A 19,559-nucleotide genomic window follows, 5' to 3' on the forward strand; every position below is an offset into this window, starting at 1 on the left:
AGACAGTATCTGATAGCACAACAGGGTGATTATAGTCAAAAATAATTTAACTATACATTTTATAAAAACTAAAATAGTATAATTGGATTGTTTATAACATAAGCTATAAATGCTTGAGGGGAGGGATACCCTGTTTTTTATCATGTATTACTCATTGAATGCCTGTATCAAAGTATGTCATGTACCCCCACAAATATATACACTAACTGTGTACCCACAAAAATAAATTAACAATTAAAATTAAAATTAAAACCAAAGGGAAGAGAGTATAATGAGGCATGTGTGACCCATGGCTTGAACTAGCTTTCAGGGTTAACTTTGGAATGTCCTTATCCAAGAATAGAAAGGGTCCATTTAGTCAATAGCTTAGAAATTAATTTTTAGTTTATAAGTGAAAAGAAGATTTTTTTAATCCTGGAGCTACAGCTTCAGTCAGCTCAACCCCAGGGAACTCCTGTTCTTTACTCTGGGGATAAACACACTAGTTTTCTTCTTCACAGAATAACACAACATTTCAAAATGAAGGGAAACATCTTGAAACTAAGAGGTGCAGCCTTTATTAAATTTGGATTTGGTTTCCATTGTACTAATCACATGCCCCAGAGTCTGTCTTCAGTCTTCTCCTAGTTCAGGCCCATGATCTCAGGCCCATGATAAATTTGCTCAGATCCCTGCTCAACAGCAAGAAATCAGTTTGAATTATTTTAAAACCCTACTGTACCTGGGAGCAGTGGCTCGCCTGTAATCCCAGCAATTTGGGAGGCCGGAAGGTGGGCAGACTACTTGTCAGAATGGAGACCAGCCTGGCTAACAGAGTGAAACCCCATCTCTACTGAAGACACAAAAATTAGCTGGGTGTGGTGATTCATGCCTGTAATCTCAACTACTTGGGAAGCTGAGGCAGAAGAATCCCTTGAACCCGGGAGGCAGAGGTTTCAGTGAGCCACATGTACTGCACTCCAGCCTGGGCAAAATAGAGCAAGACTCCATCTCAAAATAATAATAAATAAATAAATAAACACAAATAAATAAATATAAAATCTCTACTAGGTTTCAAAACAAAATTTCTTTTGCATATCAGCTGCATATTACCTATAATCATCTTTGTTTATATCCAATCCTGAGAAATCTTTGAGGACTAATTCTCACTCTTTTTCTGCCATTTGGTAAACATACCGTTCTGCTATCAAACAAAATGCACAAAATTCCTAAAGAAATATATTTTATCTTTGAGGAGGAGACTTGCGGTGTTAGAGGAACTCATGGTTACCAAGCTTCTAGTTTAATAAACATGACTAGAATACTCTGTCTTAATATGAGTAGCTAGGTACTCACAAGGCATTTAGAAGGATAACACTTATGGTCTGAAAATAGCCACATTTTTTAGCTGGCCACATATTACAATTGCAGAATATTTTTGGCCATACAAGACATCTTCCACCAAGCCTCAAAAACATATGTCTTAGAAGTGCAGCATTTTTTCTTAAAGATAATATTAATGAACTAGCTTAGGTCAACAGGTTAATGGTCATTGTTTTTGTTTTTGTTTTGAGACGGAGTCTCGCTCTGTCACCCAGGCTGGAGTGCAGTGGCCGGATCTCAGCTCACTGCAAGCTCCGCCTCCCGGGTTCACGCCATTCTCCTGCCTCAGCCTCCCGAGTAGCTGGGACTACAGGCGCCCGCCACCGCGCCCGGCTAATTTTTTTTTTTGTATTTTTTAGTAGAGACGGGGTTTCACCGTGTTAGCCAGGATGGTCTCGATCTCCTGACCTCGTGATCCACCCGTCTCGGCCTCCCAAAGTGCTGGGATTACAGGCTTGAGCCACCGCGCCCAGCCCGAATGGTCACTGTTAAAACCAATAGCCCCAACTTTAGTGAGTACATCTGCACCTTTCAAGTTTAATTATAGCTCTTTCTCTTTATAGTTACTTATGAGTGGAGACACTAACAAAAGACAATGCATTCCTGCTCTTGTTTTCTGAGGATGTCCAACTCTGTAATGGAGTCATTTCTAATAAACTTGCTTCCTTCACTGTGCTCTCTGACTCACCTCAAATTTTTTCCTGCACAAGATCTAAGAATCCTACTTTGTGATCTGTATCAGGACCCTCTTTTCCAGCAACATCTTTCAGCAACACCATGAAGGGACACCAAGACAAGACCCCCACTCCAAGGAAAACAATCCACACAGAATCAATCGGCTGGCAAGTGGGCCGTCTTTTGGAGTCGTGAAGCCATTCAGGTGGGCAAGAACGATTATCCACTATTACTTCAGTGAGAGGCCCTAGGGTATAAGGTTAGGGTGAGAGACTCAGCCCAAACTTAGAGACCTGGGGGTGTCATACTCAGATTAGAGGCCAAGCTCACAAGGTTAGGGGCCCTGGGGTATACTGAGAAGAATGGATTTGGCTAAAGAAGATGTTTGCCAAGTTCTCTTTTTGGACTGTCCACCTTGTGCTCTCTGTCCCTCACCTGAGTGCTCTGCATTTTGTCACCTTTCTGCTCACCACCTGTTTTGTAGTAGCCCGGAGGCTGCCCCAGGAAAGAGGCCCCAAACAGTTTAGCTTTTACTTTCCTCAAGGATCCTCTGACTTTTAGCTGATTGCTTATTTAATTTGCCACTGGTCCAAGTGACACTGAAAAAAAGGGATGTCTCGGAATCTAGTATTTTTGTACCTTAGTTATCAGAAACAATCAGCAATAACCTCTCCATCATTATGACTAGGAGTTGAAATGTGGCATTTCACAGCCCTACATGATAGGATCAGATCTGCCTGTTTAGTGACAGCCTCTTTTATGACAACCCCCTGTAAACAGCCTCAAGATGGAGAATATGAGACTTTTTCTTAACAGTTTTCTCTCATTTCTTAACCATAAGGTCATCTTTGATGAGCTGGTATAGGGCAGCTGGACTCTACTTTCTAAACCCAGCACGTCACTTTTTTCCTGAAAGAGTGTTGTTGTAGCAGTGTGAAAATGGACCAATACATTACAACATACAAGTTACAGCCTTCCCATTCCCCTCCCCCTTTTTTTGCAGCTTAATTTGTTTCATAGAAGAGAAACTAAGAAACTAAATGGGAGGAAATACTTTACATACAGGCTTCTCTGATACTTGGTCAAGATAAAAAGTGAAAATGGGCTTCTATATGTTTGATGGAGGAAAAGACAAAATAGGGATGGCACATAATTGATTACCCTTCTGATGCAAGTGCCTCTTAATATTAGGCTTTTCTTAGCTGGGGCTGAACTCTCCCCTGCCAGTCTGAGCACCCCATAAGAACACAGACTCCTTCCAGTTCTGGTGAGGTGTGCAAGATGTTATTAATTTCTTCTAGTTTTCCAGAGTTATCTAGTGTCCGGGCATCATCTTCTCCCTGCCCTTCGAGTCCTGTCTTACATACATACCCCACTCTCAAAACACCTGAGCTTCACCAGAACAACATGCGGCAGGGCCTCTTATCAGCTGGCAAAGTTGAATGTTTGCCCTCTCTGGGAAGTGACAGATGATAATAGGGACACTATATAGGTATATGGACCCTTTTCTATGTCTGAGTTAGCCATATGCAAGGAAAAACTAAAACAGCTTTCAGAGATTCCAGGAAGGGATTTGTGAACCCAATTTGGGAGGGCTAATCTTGATGTATGATCTGACCCAGGGCAAGTTTTGCACCAGGTATTTTATGCTCACTATGGTGAAAAACAAATATATAATAAAGAGTAAAAGCAAAGCACAACTAATGCTTCTGAGTAGCAACCTACAGCAAGACCCTGGCCACCTATCAAGAGTGGGAGGCACAGCGAGGAGAATTGCCTGACTAGGACAAGGGAACTAGAATCTAGAAGATTCTAATCTGAATTAGGAAGAAAAGTGGGGGATATAGAGAGAAAAAGTGTAGTCATTTTGACTCCTTGGAAGGAGTAAAAAGTGTAGTAAAAGCTTTTTGATTTTTTACAAAGTCTGGAAGTACTCGGGGAAAAGATGAAACCTAGCCCCTTATTCTAAGGTGGATAATTTAGACTTGAGGAATACACTAGCAGCCACACAGCTCAAGAAGGGACAGGCATTATAGGAGTTTATTACATAAGCCCAATCTACTTCTGAAATATCTGCAGGAAGCCATAAAAGCAACTTTAGCCTTCAGACTCCTGTGGAATCAGATTTTAAGACCTGGTCTGCAGTTTTCCATCACAGAGATAGGGCCCAGAGAAAACATAAATCACTCGTAATCTCAAGAGGCAGCTTCTGGCAGCTGGAAGCCTTGCAGCTCTCCACCATTCAGAGCCTTAACCCTGGCCCTGCATGGAAGTAGGAAAGAGTAAAGTCCCAATCTGGCCTCTGGGCCACTGTGCCTTGGATATCCAACCCAGTAGCCAGCTATGAAGGTGCGGCCACTGCCAGAGGAAGTGCACTGTGCTTCCAGGGAGTCATCCACCCAGAGCCAGCAGACTCTCAAGAAGTGGTAGGGCATGCTTCCTACCTGCGAAACTCCCATTGGACTATTAGCTGTCGAGGAGATGGGAAGACCTCAGGTGACCAGAGTAGCCAGGTGGGAGCATTAACTACTTAATAGGTGTAGGACAGATGACTCCTGTCCTGATTCATCTGAGGCTCCTGTCTTCTCATGATGGCCAAGTCAAGAAACACTGCTTTTTATCTTCTAAGTTATCTTGGGGCTCTGGGTTTCTCATCTGCCTTTTAGTACCGTCTAGATACCTGACCTCTTAATGGGATTTATTAGCTCAGACAAGTGATAGTCACCCTCACAGATCATAAGCATAGAAATACTTTTGATCCTGACCCTCAGGAAAAAAAAGAGATTAAGAATAGGCTGTCCCACATTTACCACCTGAGTGTTATCTCAAGTAAATCACCAGGAGTTTAGGCCACCCACAGGCTCTGGAGCACTTGCTAGAAGCCCTCCCCATTCAAATCCAGCAGGCCTCCGGTCCTGGCCCTGAGGAATTTTTTTATCTCAAAAATAAATAAACCAGCCAGATCCCGCAGGGGGCTTGTTATTCTGTCACAGGAACAGCATGGGAAGGGCCATCCCTGATTGATTGCCTCACACTGGGTTACTCAGGTATGGGAAGGATGGGCTACCAATTTCAAGAGATAAGATTTGACTGTGGATTTTGGCCAAAGCCTGAAGTGGGTTGTGGGACCCGGTGTCAGAGATGAACGTCGATCTCAACATCAGAGGTCTGGCTCGGTCTTCAGCGTCGATAAATCTTCAGAGAGATCAGGGAACCATCTTAAGGATCGTTGGTCGGGCGTCAAGATCATCCTCATACGACGTTTTGGGGCAGGCGGGGAGATTGGTGGGTTGGCGGGGTTGCCGAGTTGGGTGAGTTAGCGCATTCCCACATCACGAATAGAAAAGCCTAATGCTGATTGCTAAGGCATTAGGGAAGTCTCCATACAATGCCCACATCACCAGTGAACATGTGCATGAGTTACTACAAAGGCCATGAGTCTCCTTACAATGCTGCATGTCGCGGATGAAAGCCCTGTGGCGCCGGAGTTACTGGAGCCATGAGTCACCGCCACAATACTGCGCCGCGTCACCGGATGAAAAGCCTAATGGTGCGCCAGGTTACTGAGCCATGAGAGTCTCGCCTGTCACCATATCCTAGATAAACCTAATAAGCAAATTCTATCCCCATTACCAGCTCTAAATTCTTACAGTATAATTAAGAGCCATTGAGATCTTTCGCCTGAAATACTCACATCGCAGATGAAAAGCCTAATGCTTAAGTACAGATTTAATCAAAACCAACAGAGCATTAATAAATGCAGTTTCTCCATATACACCTCATTGTCCCCAATACTTACACCAGAGTCCCAGGGGGATGCAAGCTGGATTTACCTCTGAATCCTAGAAAGACACATTTTTCTATCTCTCAATGCATCCAGATTACTTAAGCATATTTTGCCTTTGAATGACTCATCCAGATGCATTGCTTTGGCACATTCAGCCTAAAAACTAACCCTGAACAGTCATCTCCGAGGAAGGTTCTGGGATAGTCCCCTTATTTGAAAATGCTCTAGCTAAGGACTTAAGAAATCTACAGTTGGAGAGACACAATTATTAATATGTAGGTGACTGCTCATTGCTAGCCCAACTAAGTAAGACTCACATTATATAGTACTGTTAAGTTGGTAAATTTCCTGGAACTTGCAGATACAGGGTATCACCATACAGTGGGCTCCAGATTTTGACTCAAAGACTGAAATATTTGAATCTATCTAACCTCTAGAACTGATCAACATCCTTAGAAGATAAAAAAGCTATTTTAGTCATCCAAGGATCCCAGTCCAACGAATGACTGTGGCTTTAGAAATGTCTGGGTACTGCCGTCATGGGTGCCCAGATTTGGACATGTAGCCAAGCCTTTATATGATATACTAAAAGGAAAGATTTATGCCTCTAGAATGTCAATGGCTAGGGAACTGCAAACAAACCTTCAATACTTTCGTACATGGAGAAATTGGGCTCCTTGCTGCAGCCGGAGTCCCCAGGTTGATGAACCATTTTTATCTATGTGGCCAAAAAGTCATAGGCCTTGGGCAATCTCTTTGTCCCAAACTGGGGATTCCAAGGCCAGTAGCCCAATTTTCTAAGCAGATAGACCAGGGTGGCCTCAGGGTGGCCTTGATGTCTAGGAGCTATTGTTGCCACTCACTTTCTAGGTATGGCTAATAAAACTAACATTAGAACAGCACTCACAGGTTTTGACCCCATAACAAGGGATGGTAGTCCTAGAAGCTAACGGGCACGATAATAGGGAGAATATTTATGAAAGTATCAGGCCTTATTGTTAGACACCCAAGACACACAAAATCCCAAAGCCTTGCCAAACCATAAATGCAGCTACTTATCTGCCAGAGTCCACAGGTGCTCCTAGCCTTCCGGCGCAGACAGGTTGTTGTATTAGTCTGTTCTCATGCTGCTAATAAAGACATATCTGAGGCTGGGTAATTTATAAAGAAAAGAGGTTTAGTTGACTCACAGTTGCACATGGTCAAGGCCTCACACTCATGGCAGAAGGCAAATGAGGAGCAAAGTCACATCTCTTACACGGCAGCAGGGAAAAGAGCTTGTGTAGGGAAACTCCCCTTTATAAAACCATCAGCTGTAATCCCAGCACTTTGGGAGGCCAAGGCAGTGGATGACCTGAGGTGAGGAGATCGAGGCCAACATGGTGAAACCCTGTCTATACTAAAAGTACAAAAATTAGACAGGCATGATGGTGGGCGCCTGTAATCCCAGCTACTTGGGAGGCTGAGACAGGAGAATCGCTTGAACCCAGGAGTCAGAGGTTGCAGTGAGCCGAGATCATGCTACTGCACTCCAGCCTGAGCAATGGAGTAAGACTATATCTCAAAAATAAATAAATAAATAAACCTCCGATCTCATGAGGCTTATTCACTGTCACAAGAACAGCATGGGAAAGACCCATCCTCTGATTCGATTACCTCCCACTGGGTCCCTCCCACGATATATGGGAATTATGGGAGCTACAATTCAAGATAAGATTCGACTGTGGACACAGCCAAAGCATGTCACAGGTTATGAAACAAATTTATTCTAGCAGGCCAGACTTAAGAGAGATGAATCCCTTGATCATCCCAAGGAAGAGTGGTTAACAGATGCAAGTTGTTTTATGCATCGGGAAAACAGGAGGGCTAGATATGCTATTATTAGTCAGCACAAGAGAGTCAAGGCACAAGCCTTGCTGGCCTCTACCTCAGCTCAAAAAGCTGAGTTAATTGAACTTACCAGGCCCCTGCAGTTGGGAAAGGATTTAAAAGTTAACATTTACGCTGATTCCAAGTATGATTTTATTTTAAGTGCTAGGGTACATGTGCATTATGCTGCAGGTTTGTGAATGGGTAGGGACTACCTGACCCCCAAGTTGGCTTTGCTGCACCCATCAAAACATCATTCACGATTACGTTGAGCTTGTCCTCAAAGAATGTCTGCTTTGCTGCCAAAAAGTGACTGGATAATGTAATTGCAGGCAGGACATGCAAAAGAGAGACCAATCTCATGCTAAAAGGAACATGCTACCTTGTAGATGCCACAGCCAAGGCTCCCTACACAGAAAGGGCCAATGAAGCTTAGCTGGGCACTGCTGGCTCATGCCATCATGCCCATAGAACTGGGTCTATGAATACTCTGACATGAAGTAACAAAAATGTTGGCCAGAGATTGTCATTTCAGTCCAGGGCTCCCTCTGTGCTGGACTGATAGGCATGTGTAATAAATTACTAATCCGACTCACAGTTTACCAATCGTAGGACATATAATTCAGCACTGTAGTAACCATGATTCTTTGATCATCCCTAATCGAAGTAGGATTGTTTCTTGTTTCAAAAATAAGTCTCAGCTTTGTTATATTAGGGGTAAATCATTTATGAAAGTACAGCTAAGAACAGGTGTCTCAGCACATGAGAGCTGCTGTGCCTGACAGGACCCAAACAGCCAGCAAGTTTTCATCCTGTTTCTCAGATTAAACCTGTTCAAAATGAGGAACCTTATCCAGGCTGAGAACTGGCAAGCTCAATAATTTACTCAGCTGCCTTTCTGCAGGAGATTCAAATATTTGCTAATACTCACTGATACCTTCACTGGTCTAGATCGAGGCATTCCCCACCCCAGCCTGAAAAATCGTTTGCCTAGAAGGAAATAACTCCTCAGTTTCGGAAATCTAAAAGCCTGCAAAGTGACAAGGGCCCACCTTTCACAGCTAGGTGTATCCCAGACTACCTATCCTCAGAGTGCTTTGTAAGAATCCAATATGACCTTCACTCTGTGTGGAGACCGTAGGTCCTCTGGAAAGGCGAAAGGGCTGATACCTACTCTAAAGAAGACTGTAGCTAAATCATGAGGCCTATCTCTAACACCCATAGCTTACTGCAGGTTTGAACTGCTAGCCAAAGTAAAACTTATAATGAAGTCCTGTTACGAGGTTAACAGATGCGGACAGGACCTTTCCTAACCACTAGATCTCCTAATAGAGGAAGTAAGACTCATTCGATTACAAAAATATGTCCTCAATTCTAGAGACAGGTGCAAGGCACTCTGTGAGTATGGAAACAAGAGTACCTCCCCTCCCACATGTGGAGGAAAATTCAGTATTCGGGTCAGCTAGTTGTGATTTAGTCTTAGCTAAAGACATGGCGAGGAAGTGGTGGCTCCACGCCTGTAATCCCAGCACTTTGGGACCCCAACGATGGAAAGGACCACGAAGTCAGGAGATCACCTGAGCATCCTGGCCAACAGACGGTTCAACGCCATCTCTACTAAAAAATACAAGAAATTAGCCGGTGTGGTGGTGGGCGCCTGTAATCCCAGCTACTCGGGAGGCTGAGGCAGGAGAATGGTGTGAACCCAGGAGGCGGAGTTTGCAGTGAGCCGAGATCGCACCACTGCACTCCAGCCTGGGCGACAGAGTGAGACTCCATCTCAAAAAAACAAAAACAAACAAAAAAACAAAAAAACAAGAGTTAACTTAAGAGAAAGATATTTCTTTTTTTTCTTTTTCTTTTTTGAGACTGAGTGTCACTCCGTCTGAGTTTCTCAGTGTGGTAGGCAAAAACATGTTTATTAACAGGCCAAAATATCTAGTTTCTCTGTAAAAATAAGAAGCCAAAAGTATGTAAACTTGAATTACTTATGTTCAGTAATTAATGTTTTAGTATTGTATCTTATTTATAAATGAGGTAGATATTTAATGGAAATATTTTACTTAGCTTAACTTTAAGGTTAAAAATTACCAAAAGTATTTTGGAAACTACTATTAGACAGATTTACTGTAAAAAACTTATTATTGAAATAATGAATGTTTTTCGCTTTTCACAAGATGGCACCAAAAATGAAGGAAGCTCCTGCCCCTCCTAAAGCCAAAGCCAAAGCAAAGGCTTTAAAGGCCAAGAAGGCAGTGTTGAAATGTGTCCACAGACTCCCAAAAAAAGAAGATCTGCACCTCACCCACCTTCCAGCGTCCCAAGACACTGCGACTCCGGAGGCAGCCCAGATATCCTGGGAAGAGCGCCCCCTGGAGAAACAAGCTTGACCACCATGCTATCATCAAGTTTCCACTGACCACTTAATCAGCCATGAAGAAGATAGAAGACAACAACATGCTTGTGTTCACTGTCGATGTTAAAGCCAACAAGCACCGGATCAAACAGACTGTGAAGAAGCTCTGGGACGTGGATGTGGCCACGGTCAACATCCTGATTCTGCCTGATGGAGAGAAGAAGGCATATGTTCGACTGGCTCCTGATTACGATGCTTTGGATGTTGCCAACAAACTTGGGATCATCTAAACTGAGTCCAGGTGTGCAGGTGGCTGATTCTAAATAGATGTATATCTTTTCACCATAAAAAAAAGGAAATAATGTTTTTCATAAGAATGACAACTTAAAATCTTAAAGCCTATAGATTTGATTCTAATTATCTAGTAAGTATAATATTAGCTTCTTGTAAGCACTCAAGCAGAATAGAAACTTGTTTGTTGGCCGGGCACGGTGACTCACACCTGTAATCCCAGCACTTTGGGAGGCCAAGGTGGGTGGATCACGAGGTCAGGAGATCAAGACCATCCTGGCTAACACTGTGGAACCCTGTCTCTAGTAAAAATTTAAAAAAAATTAACTGGGCGTGGTGGCAGGTGCCTGTAGTCCTGGTTACTCGGGAGGCTGAGGCAGGAGAATGGCCTGAACCCAGGAGGCAGAACTTGCAGTGAGCCGAGATCGCACCACTGTACCCCAGCCTGGGTGACAGAGAGAGACTACATCTCAAAAAAAAAAAAAAAAAAAAAGAAAAGAAAAAAAAGAAACTCGTTTGTTTTATATTTAATAGAATAGTGGTAACTCTGAAGACATAGTTGTTTTATTACACAAAAAACATTAAATTTATCTTATTTAACTAAGTTTTATCCAAATCGTGTTAACTTGAAAAACATTTGGATCAGTTCCTATATTTCTAGGAGTTTGGGGAATATTTATTTATAAATGATTTTTTTTCCAAGCCAAGTTAGAATAGAACACTTTTAGAGGATTTTATAAATGAATTTTGCAGTGCTATCCAGAGTTAAGAAAAATCACATATACAGAACATACATTAATAGACATACAAACACAAATAGAGATCTTTCACCCTGAAATTTTAGCCATGAATCACGCATAAATATTCTGATGGTTAATTCTAGATGTCTGCCTGATTGGATTAAGAGATACTAACAACTGGTAAAGCACAGTTTCTGGACATAAGTGTGAGGGTGTTTCTGGAAGACACTGAGATAAGGAAGATCCACCCTGACCCAATGTGGATGGGCACTGATATGGTATGATTGTGTCCCCACCCAGATCTCATCTTGAATTGTAGTTCCTATTATCCCTACATGTTGTGGGAGGGACCCGGTGGGGGACGATTGAATCATGGTGGTGGTTACTGCCATGCTGCTCTCATGATAGTGAGTGAGTTCTCATGATCTGATGGTTTTATAAGGGGCTTTTCCCCTTTGGCTTAGCACTTCTTGCTGCTGCCATGTGAAGAAAGACATCTTTGCTTCCCCTTCCATCATGATTGTGAGGCCCCTCCAGCCATGTGGAACTGTCAGTCCATTAAACCTCTTTGTTCTTTATAAATTGCTCAGAGTCAGGTACTTCTTCATAGCAGTATAAAAATAGACTAATACAGGCACCATCCAATTGCTTGAGAGCCCAGATAGAACAAAAAGGAAGAGGAAAGGTGAATTATCTCCTTCTGAAACTGAAACATCTTTCTCTTGCCTTTGACATCAGAACTTCAGGGTCTCAGGCCTTTGGCCTCAGAATGCGAGTTACACCATTGGCTTAACTGATACTGAGTCTTTGGGACATGGACTGAGCAATGCTCCCAGCTTTCCTGGTTCCCCAACTTGGAGACAGCCTATCGTGGACTTTCTCAGCCTTCATAATTATGTGAACCTTCTCTCATCTGTCTATCTACATATATCCTACGGATTGTGCCTTTCTGGGGAACCCTGACTAATGTGATGACAATAATACAAAATTCACTAGTTTATATCGAAGACTTGGTTTTTGTCTTTACCCCATTTTATGTTTGTATTATAACTGTGTTTCTGGAAAATGGAACAAGTTTTTATCTTCTTCATATGAGGGCTAAAGCTTTTTTTCACCAATGTTTTTGGAGATTTTTAAGATTTTCAAGATTTTCTTTTGACATATAATCTTATGAAGCTGAGAATTAAATTTTGTTTTATTTTTTCTATTTTATTTTTCAGCCTCAGGTGTTTGCTTTTGCAGATCCTTGAGCACACTGAGAGCTTCCAAGGCATGGAGTGGGGTGCCTAAAGTTTCAGTGATTATAGGGAGTTGAGAGACTCAGTTAGGAAAGGAAAGGTCTGAAGGACGCAATTTGGAAGATCAAAATTTTCTCGAAAGAACTATTAAAGTTCTAAATAATTCTTGGTAAAGTCATGCAAACAGGAAAGGAAGTAGACAGAATTAGTTCCATATTGGTGGAACACACAGTCAGCAGAGGTTTGAGAAGGGAAAATTTAGTCAACTGAGAAATTCCCATGAAAGGAGCAAGACCAAGATCACAGAGACACCATGAAACAAAAAGCCAGGAATAACTTTCAACCCAAGAGGAGAACAGAGAGGCCTCAAAACCAAAGCTAGGATAAGAAACTTGTATCCCAAGAGTTACCTTTCAGACAAAGAAGCTTGAGATTCCAACCCAGCTTCAGAGAGTACTCACTCAAAATGTTACTCAAACTGTAGACTTTTTAATGACTTAGCCATGCATGCAAAAGGCATTCCCTAAGGTGGCACAGAAGATGGAGCCCCCATATCCAAAGATAGCCAAGGAGAAAGAAAGACCCCAGTTGCCAGAGCCAGTGGGCAAAGGCAACAGAGAAAGAGACAAGGGTCCTTATGGGATGAGACCCTTGCAGATTTAGACTTATACAAACTCCCGAGAACTGGCAGGATGACAACCATAAATGGGGTACCAACATTTCTACTCATTGGATTACAAGTTCTCAGGCATCCAAAATGATTAACAAAATGGAGATTTCTAGGACTTCTGTGGGAGAGTATGGAAGGTCTTTTTGAACTTTTTAATGCTGTCAACTGAAGAATGATGAGCTTCATAAAATCGGAAAGGAGAGATTTCATTATGTTTTTGTTTTTTTGAGTCGGAGTTTCACTCTTGTTGCCAAGGCTGCAGTGCAGTGGAGGGATCTTGGCTCACTGCAAGCTGCACCTCCCAGGTTCAAGCGATGATCCTGCCTCATCCTCCCAAGTAACTGGCACTACAGGCATGCGCCACCATGGCCAGCTAATTTTTGTATTTTTAGTAGAGACGGGGTTTCACCATGTTGGCCAGGATGGTCTCCATCTCTTGGTCTCAGGTGATCCACCCGCCTCGGCTTCCCAAAGTGCTTTGATTATAGGCATGAGCCACTGCACCCAGTGAGAGATTTATTTCCTGTAAAGGGTTGCAGCCTGCAGGATAGTTCTGACAGGCTAGGAAGCATAACCTCCAGCCAGAAGTCAGAAACAGACACTTCAAGGAAGAGGTAAAGGAAATAGTAATTTATACTGAGTGGCATGGCCAAATACACATATTTAATAAGCTCTAGGAGGAGTCATGCATATTTATGAAAGGAGAAATGCATGCATGCGCAATTGAGTTTCTTGCTCCTTCATGGGTCCAATGTACAAAAAAATGGCAGTGTTAACATGATCCCAGGGTGGAGTTTTCAGCCCTCTGACATTAAAAGTTGAAGCAGAGGATATGAAAACTCGCTCTGTGCATCCTGTGTACGCTGTCCAGAACCTCTCCATCATGGGTGGTCTCTTATTAGGCAAGAGAGGAGAGGCAGCTTCAGGCAGTTGGTTGAAATCAGTGGTGGAGTCCTTTGAAAGGCTTGTTTCTGTTAAATCCTTAGGGAAGAAAGCCTCATCATGGTTAGCAAAGGAGGGGATATAATGAGGTGTATCTGACCCCTGTCATCCTATCCTGCCCAACTTGTAATAGGGGAGGAAAAATAATTTTCTCTCTACCTTTACAGAATTCTAAGATGGGACCCTCTGTAAATCCGAGAACTCAGTTTTGAAAGTCACTCTGGGATCCCCTCAGCCAAGAGGGGGTCCGTTCAGTCAGTTGGGAGCTTAGGATTTCATTTTCATTTATCAGTGCTAATGGGAATTGTGTAGGCTGTCTTCCTGGCAGCTGAATTTGAAAGAAACTCCTTGGATGGGGTTAATGGCAGCTGTATTTTCTGGGAGCTCTGCTTTAATTAGATAAAGTAAGTTCTGGTAAGATTTCTTTCTTCATCTTTGGTATCTCAAATGTTTTCATTTAAATAATCTTTATAACAACTTTTTTTTTTTTTTTTTGAGAGAGAGTCTTGCTCTGTTACCCAGGCTGGAGTGCAGTGGCGTGATCTTGGCTCACTGAAAGCTCCACCTCCCAGGTTTATGGCATTCTCCTGCCTCAGCCTCCCGAGTAGCTGGGACTACAGGTGCTCGCCACCACATCTGGCAAATTTTTTTTGTACTTTTTTTAGTAGAGACGAGGTTTCACCATTTTAGCCAGTATGGTCTTGATCTCCTGACCTCGTGATCCACCTGCCTCAGCCTCCCAAAGTGCTGGGATTACAGGCATGAGCTACCGTGCTTGGCCCCTATGACAACTCTTGATGTCTGAGTGGGTTCCCACACAGTCATCTGTTGTAAGACCTTCTGATTCCTTTTTTTCCTTTGGTCATTATGAATAGGACTTCTGTACATAATTGCATGGTAGCTTTTGTTTGGAAATAATATCAAAGTAGCTGTCAAAATACTTATGAATGTGACTTTTGGATTGTAAGATGAGACTTGTTTAGCTTTGGGAAAAACTGCCCAACTTGTAATAGGGGAGGAAAAATAATTTTCTCTCTACTTTTACGGAATTCTTAGATGGGACCCTCTGTAACAAATTACAGATTAAAATGAGAAAAAAGTAGACAAGTTTAAAAACATGTATACCTTATGGATACATGGGAGATACTCAGGGGAAAATGAGTAAATCCCCAGCAGGTGGCTTTCAATTTAAGTGTAAATGCTGTCTTCAACTTAAAGAAAGAAGAATTGAGGCTCAGTAGTGGGGAGGTAACAAGCAAAAGCACAGTAGACAAGGGTAAGTTTTCTTATACAGACTTAACTCCATGCGTTCTCTGTTCATAAGACTCTTCAGTGATTTAGTCATCCTTCTTTTCTTGGTTGGTGCCGAGAGAGAGAGAGAGAGAGAGAGAGAAAGAGAGATATCTTTTAAATGGGGATTTCGTTTATAGATGTAAATTTTCCTTACACAAGGGTAACTTCTACTCTGTTTTCAGAACTTCCTTTTTTAGCATTCTTTCAGAGTAATCAGCTCAGAATAGTTCTTATGCCAAAGGGACATATTTTGGGGTGGCATATTCTGGTTTCCTACCATCATATTTTGGGGTGGCATATTCTGGTCTTACACACTGTCTTCCACCAGCAATGAAAAGAGTTCTTGTTTTTCCTTCAGCAATTTGTCATTTTTTTTGGAATTTAGCAGTTCTAACAGATATAGACCAGCCATGCTATCTCATTGTGGTTTTCAGTTCTCTAGTATGTTGAGCATCTTTTTTTATGTTTACTTGCCATATGTAGATCATCTTTGGTGAGGTATCTGTTCAGAACTGTGTGCATTTTTAATTGAGCTGTTTAACTTATTGCTTAGTTTTAAGAATTTTGTATATATTTTGAATACAAATTCTTAGATCTGTGTTTTGCAAAATTTTTTTTCAATATGTGGCTTGTCTTTTTGTTCCCTCAACAAGGTCTTTTCCAGAGTATAAACTGTAAATATTAAGAAATCCACATTGTCATTTCTTCTGTGTATATCAACCTTTTATGTCATTTGTTAAAATTCATTACCAAACCCAAAGGCACATAGCTTTTCTTCTATAGTTTCTTCTAGAAATTGTATAGTTTTGCATTTTTAGTGTAAGGATGATTTTGAGTGATTATTTGTGTAAGTTGTAAAGTTTTCATCTACATGCATATTATTTCCTATGGTTTCCAATAATCGTTCCCTCACTATTTTGGGAAAGACACAGGGTAGTGGGCTCTGTTAGAGCAGATAGATGGCTAGACATGAACAGGAGGGGGAGCTCCTGGAAAAGGGAAAGTCTGGGAAGGCTCACCTGGAGGGACCACCAAAAATTCACATTTGGTGGCATCTGTAATGCTGGAGTGGATAGGCACTTGTCAACTGTGGGTAGGAGGGAGAAGAGGTACCTATGCAGAAAGAAACACCCTAGAACTCCTCTTAAGATGCCCCAGTCATCATTCACTCTGCAGTAATAATGTCACAATATTGGTAGCTACATGCTGATACGGACAAAGGGGACATTCTTAAAAGAAACCTGGCACCATAAGTACAGATTAGGTCAGAGAAGCACATTCAAAAGAGATAGACGCAGTAGGTACAAAGGTGACCACTGTCACCCTGCCTGGGATGGCGGAAAGGACCCTGGTGCCAGAGTGGATTCGGATCGATGACCACACATGTGCCTCAACCAACAGTGAGGAGGTCCCACAAGCCTAAGTGGGGCAAGTTGGGGACCTAAGGCAGTAGCAGGAAAACCAGACAAAGAAAACTGGCGGAGACCTGAGACAGAGGCAGGAATGTGAAGAAGTCCAAAATAAAATTCCCTGCACAGGACTCTTAGGCTGCTTTCCTGCATGATCAGCCTTCTCCTCTCTATTTTTCTACAATAAGCTCTTCACACTGTATTTTTTTCAATGAAGTTGTCTGCCATCTTTGTATTGCCTCTTGGTGAAAACCTTTCTTCCAAGTTAGACAAGAACTGGCACATCAATTTCCAGAACTGATGGTGCTTAATAACTGGCGCTCCAACTTTAAGTGGTGCAGGAGGCGGCCTTTAGGGGGCGCCAGCCGTCACATTTGGAGCAAGAGGGCCCTGCATAGTCCCCATCTGCCTGCAGGTGTTGTGCTGCCACGACACTGCCAGCAAGAGGGCCGGACAGTGTCCCCAGCTTCCAGCAGGGGGCGTACGACGAGTATACTGTGAGCAAGAGGACCCTGCAGTGTCCTTAGCTGCCAGCAGGTGGCGCACGGGCACCACACCATGAGCAAGAGGACCCTGGAGTGTTCTGGTTGGTAGCAGGGGGCGTGCTGCCACTCCACTGTGAGCAAGAGGTTCCTGTAGTGCCCCCAGCGTCCAGAAGGGGGCGTGCCCCCACTACAAGGCAAGCAAGAGGGCCCGGCAGTGTCCCCAGCTGCCACTTCACTTGGAGCAAGAGGGCCGGGCAGTGTCCCCAGCTGCCAGCATCAGGAGTGCTGCCACTACACTGTGAGCAAGAGAGCCCTGCAATGTCCCCAACTGCCAGCAGGTGGCGTGCTATCACTATACTGCGAGCAACAGGGCCTTGCAGTGCCCCGGCGCCAGCAGAGGGCGCTGGCCACCACTGTAAGAAAGAGGGCCCTGCAGTTGTTCTAGTCGCCAGCAGGGGGCGCACTGGCACAGCACTGTGAGCAAGAGGGCCCTGTAGTGCGCGGCTGCAAGCAGGGGGCATCAGATTACTGATGTTTCGCCCGTCTGTGCGCCGCCCCCACCCCCCCACCCCCCGCCCCGCGGCATGCGTCTCTGCGCCTGCACCGCGCCCCTTCAGGCCCACGCGGCGTGCGTCTCTGCGCCTGCGCCGCGACCCTCCCCCGCCCCCACCGCGCGGGCGTGCGACTATGCACTTGCGCCGCGCCGGCCTGCGACTCTGCGTCTGCGCCTGCCTGCGCCGCGCCTGGCGCGCGACTCTGCGCCTGCGCAGCCCTGGCCTGCGACTCTGCGCCTGCGCCGGCCTGGCGTGCGACTCTGCGCCTGCGCTGCGCCGGCCTTCGACTCTGCGCCTGCGCCGGCCTGCACCGTGCCTGGCGTGCGACTCTGCGCCTGCGCCGGCGTGCGACTCTGCGCCTGCGCCGCCCCGGTCTGCGACTCTGCCCCTGCGCTGCGCCGGCCTCTGACTCTGCGCCTGCGCCGACCTGCGCCGCGCCTGGCGCGCGACTCTGCGCCAGCGCCAGCGCTGTACGTTTGTGAGGGCGGAGCTGCATTCTCAGCCCATACACTGAGAGCATCGCGAGGGCGGAGCTGTGTTCTGCTCTGCACAGACCTGCGGGGTACCATGAAGGCGGAGCAGCGTTCTACTCAGCCCAGACCCTGGCGTGGGGGGCACCGCGAGGGCGGAGCTGCGTTCTGCTCAGCACAGACGTTGGCGGCACCGCCTCGCTTTGGGACAACTCGGGGCCGCATCCACAGTGAATAAAATCCTTCCTGTTTCTAGCCCTGAATAGCGAAGGTCAGAGACTACTTAGAATGGTCCAGTGTGGAAAACGGGAAACCGAAATCCCCTCTGAATCCTGCGCACAGAGGTTCTCTCCACCCAAGGGTTAGGGTTAGGGTTTTAGGGCTAGGGCTAGGGCTACGGCTAGGGCGAGCGTGAGGGTTAGAGGGTAGAGGGTTAGAGGATTAGGGTTAGGGTTGTGAGGGTTAGGGTTAGGGGTTAGGGGTTAGGGTCAGGGGTCGGGTTAGGGGTTAGGGTTGGAAGAAAGAAGGAATGGAAGGAAGGAAGGAAGGAAGGAAGAATGAAGGAAGGAAGGAAAAGAAGAAGGGCAGTGGCCAGGTTAGGGGTCCAGGGTCTAGGGGTCATGGTCAATAGGGTCAGGGTCGAATGAAATGAAATAGGGAATGGAATAAATAAATAAATAGGGGAATAAATAATGGAATAATGGAAGAAGAAGAAGGAAGAAAATAGGAAGGAAGGAAGAAATAGAATGAATGAAATGAAGGAAATAGGAAGGAAGAAGAAGAAGGAAGAAATGGAATGGAATCAGGAAGGAAGGAAGGAAATGAAGAAATAGGAAGGGCCAGGCTGAAATGCATTGAAATAAATAGGCCAGGGTCATTTAGGTCTAGGGCTGAAAATTAGGCTTGAAAATGAAAGAAGAAATGAATGAAATGAAGAAAGAAGAAATAGGAAAATAAAGAAATAGGGGTTAGGAAGGAATGAAATAATGAAGAAGAAGGAAGGAAGAAGGAAGGAAGGAAGGAAGAAGAAATAGGGGAAGGAAGGAAGAAGAAGAATGGAATGGAATGGAAGAAGAAGGAAGAAAGGAAGAAGAAGAAGGAAGGAGGCCAGGAAGAAGGAAGGGTTGAATAGGGCTGAGTTGTAAATGAAAATAGGCTGTCAGGTTTGAAACAGGGCTAGGCCTAGGCTGAGTTTTAGGCCAGGGGCTCAGGGCCCAGGCCTAGGCTGAAGAAACAGTTTGTGGGGCCAGGTTTAGGGCCTAGGTCAGGTTTGAAGAAAGAAGGGGTAGGGGCAGGGGTGGTGGTTAGGCTGAAGGAAGGAAGGAAGGAAGGAAGAAGAAGGCTGGAAGAAGGAAGAAGAAGAAGAAGGAAGAAGAAGGAAGGAATGATAAATGCGGAAACGGAAACGGAACGGGCAA

General features: G+C 44.4%; 1 pseudogene; it reads left to right on the forward strand.

The window, feature by feature from the left end:
* The first annotated feature begins 9,549 nt into the window (after positions 1-9,549).
* On the forward strand, positions 9,550-10,606 carry LOC116276303 (annotated as a pseudogene).
* The last annotated feature ends 8,953 nt before the right edge of the window (positions 10,607-19,559 follow it).

This window comes from Papio anubis, chromosome 8 (genome assembly GCF_008728515.1).
Source record: "Papio anubis isolate 15944 chromosome 8, Panubis1.0, whole genome shotgun sequence".
Classification (NCBI taxonomy): domain Eukaryota; kingdom Metazoa; phylum Chordata; class Mammalia; order Primates; family Cercopithecidae; genus Papio; species Papio anubis.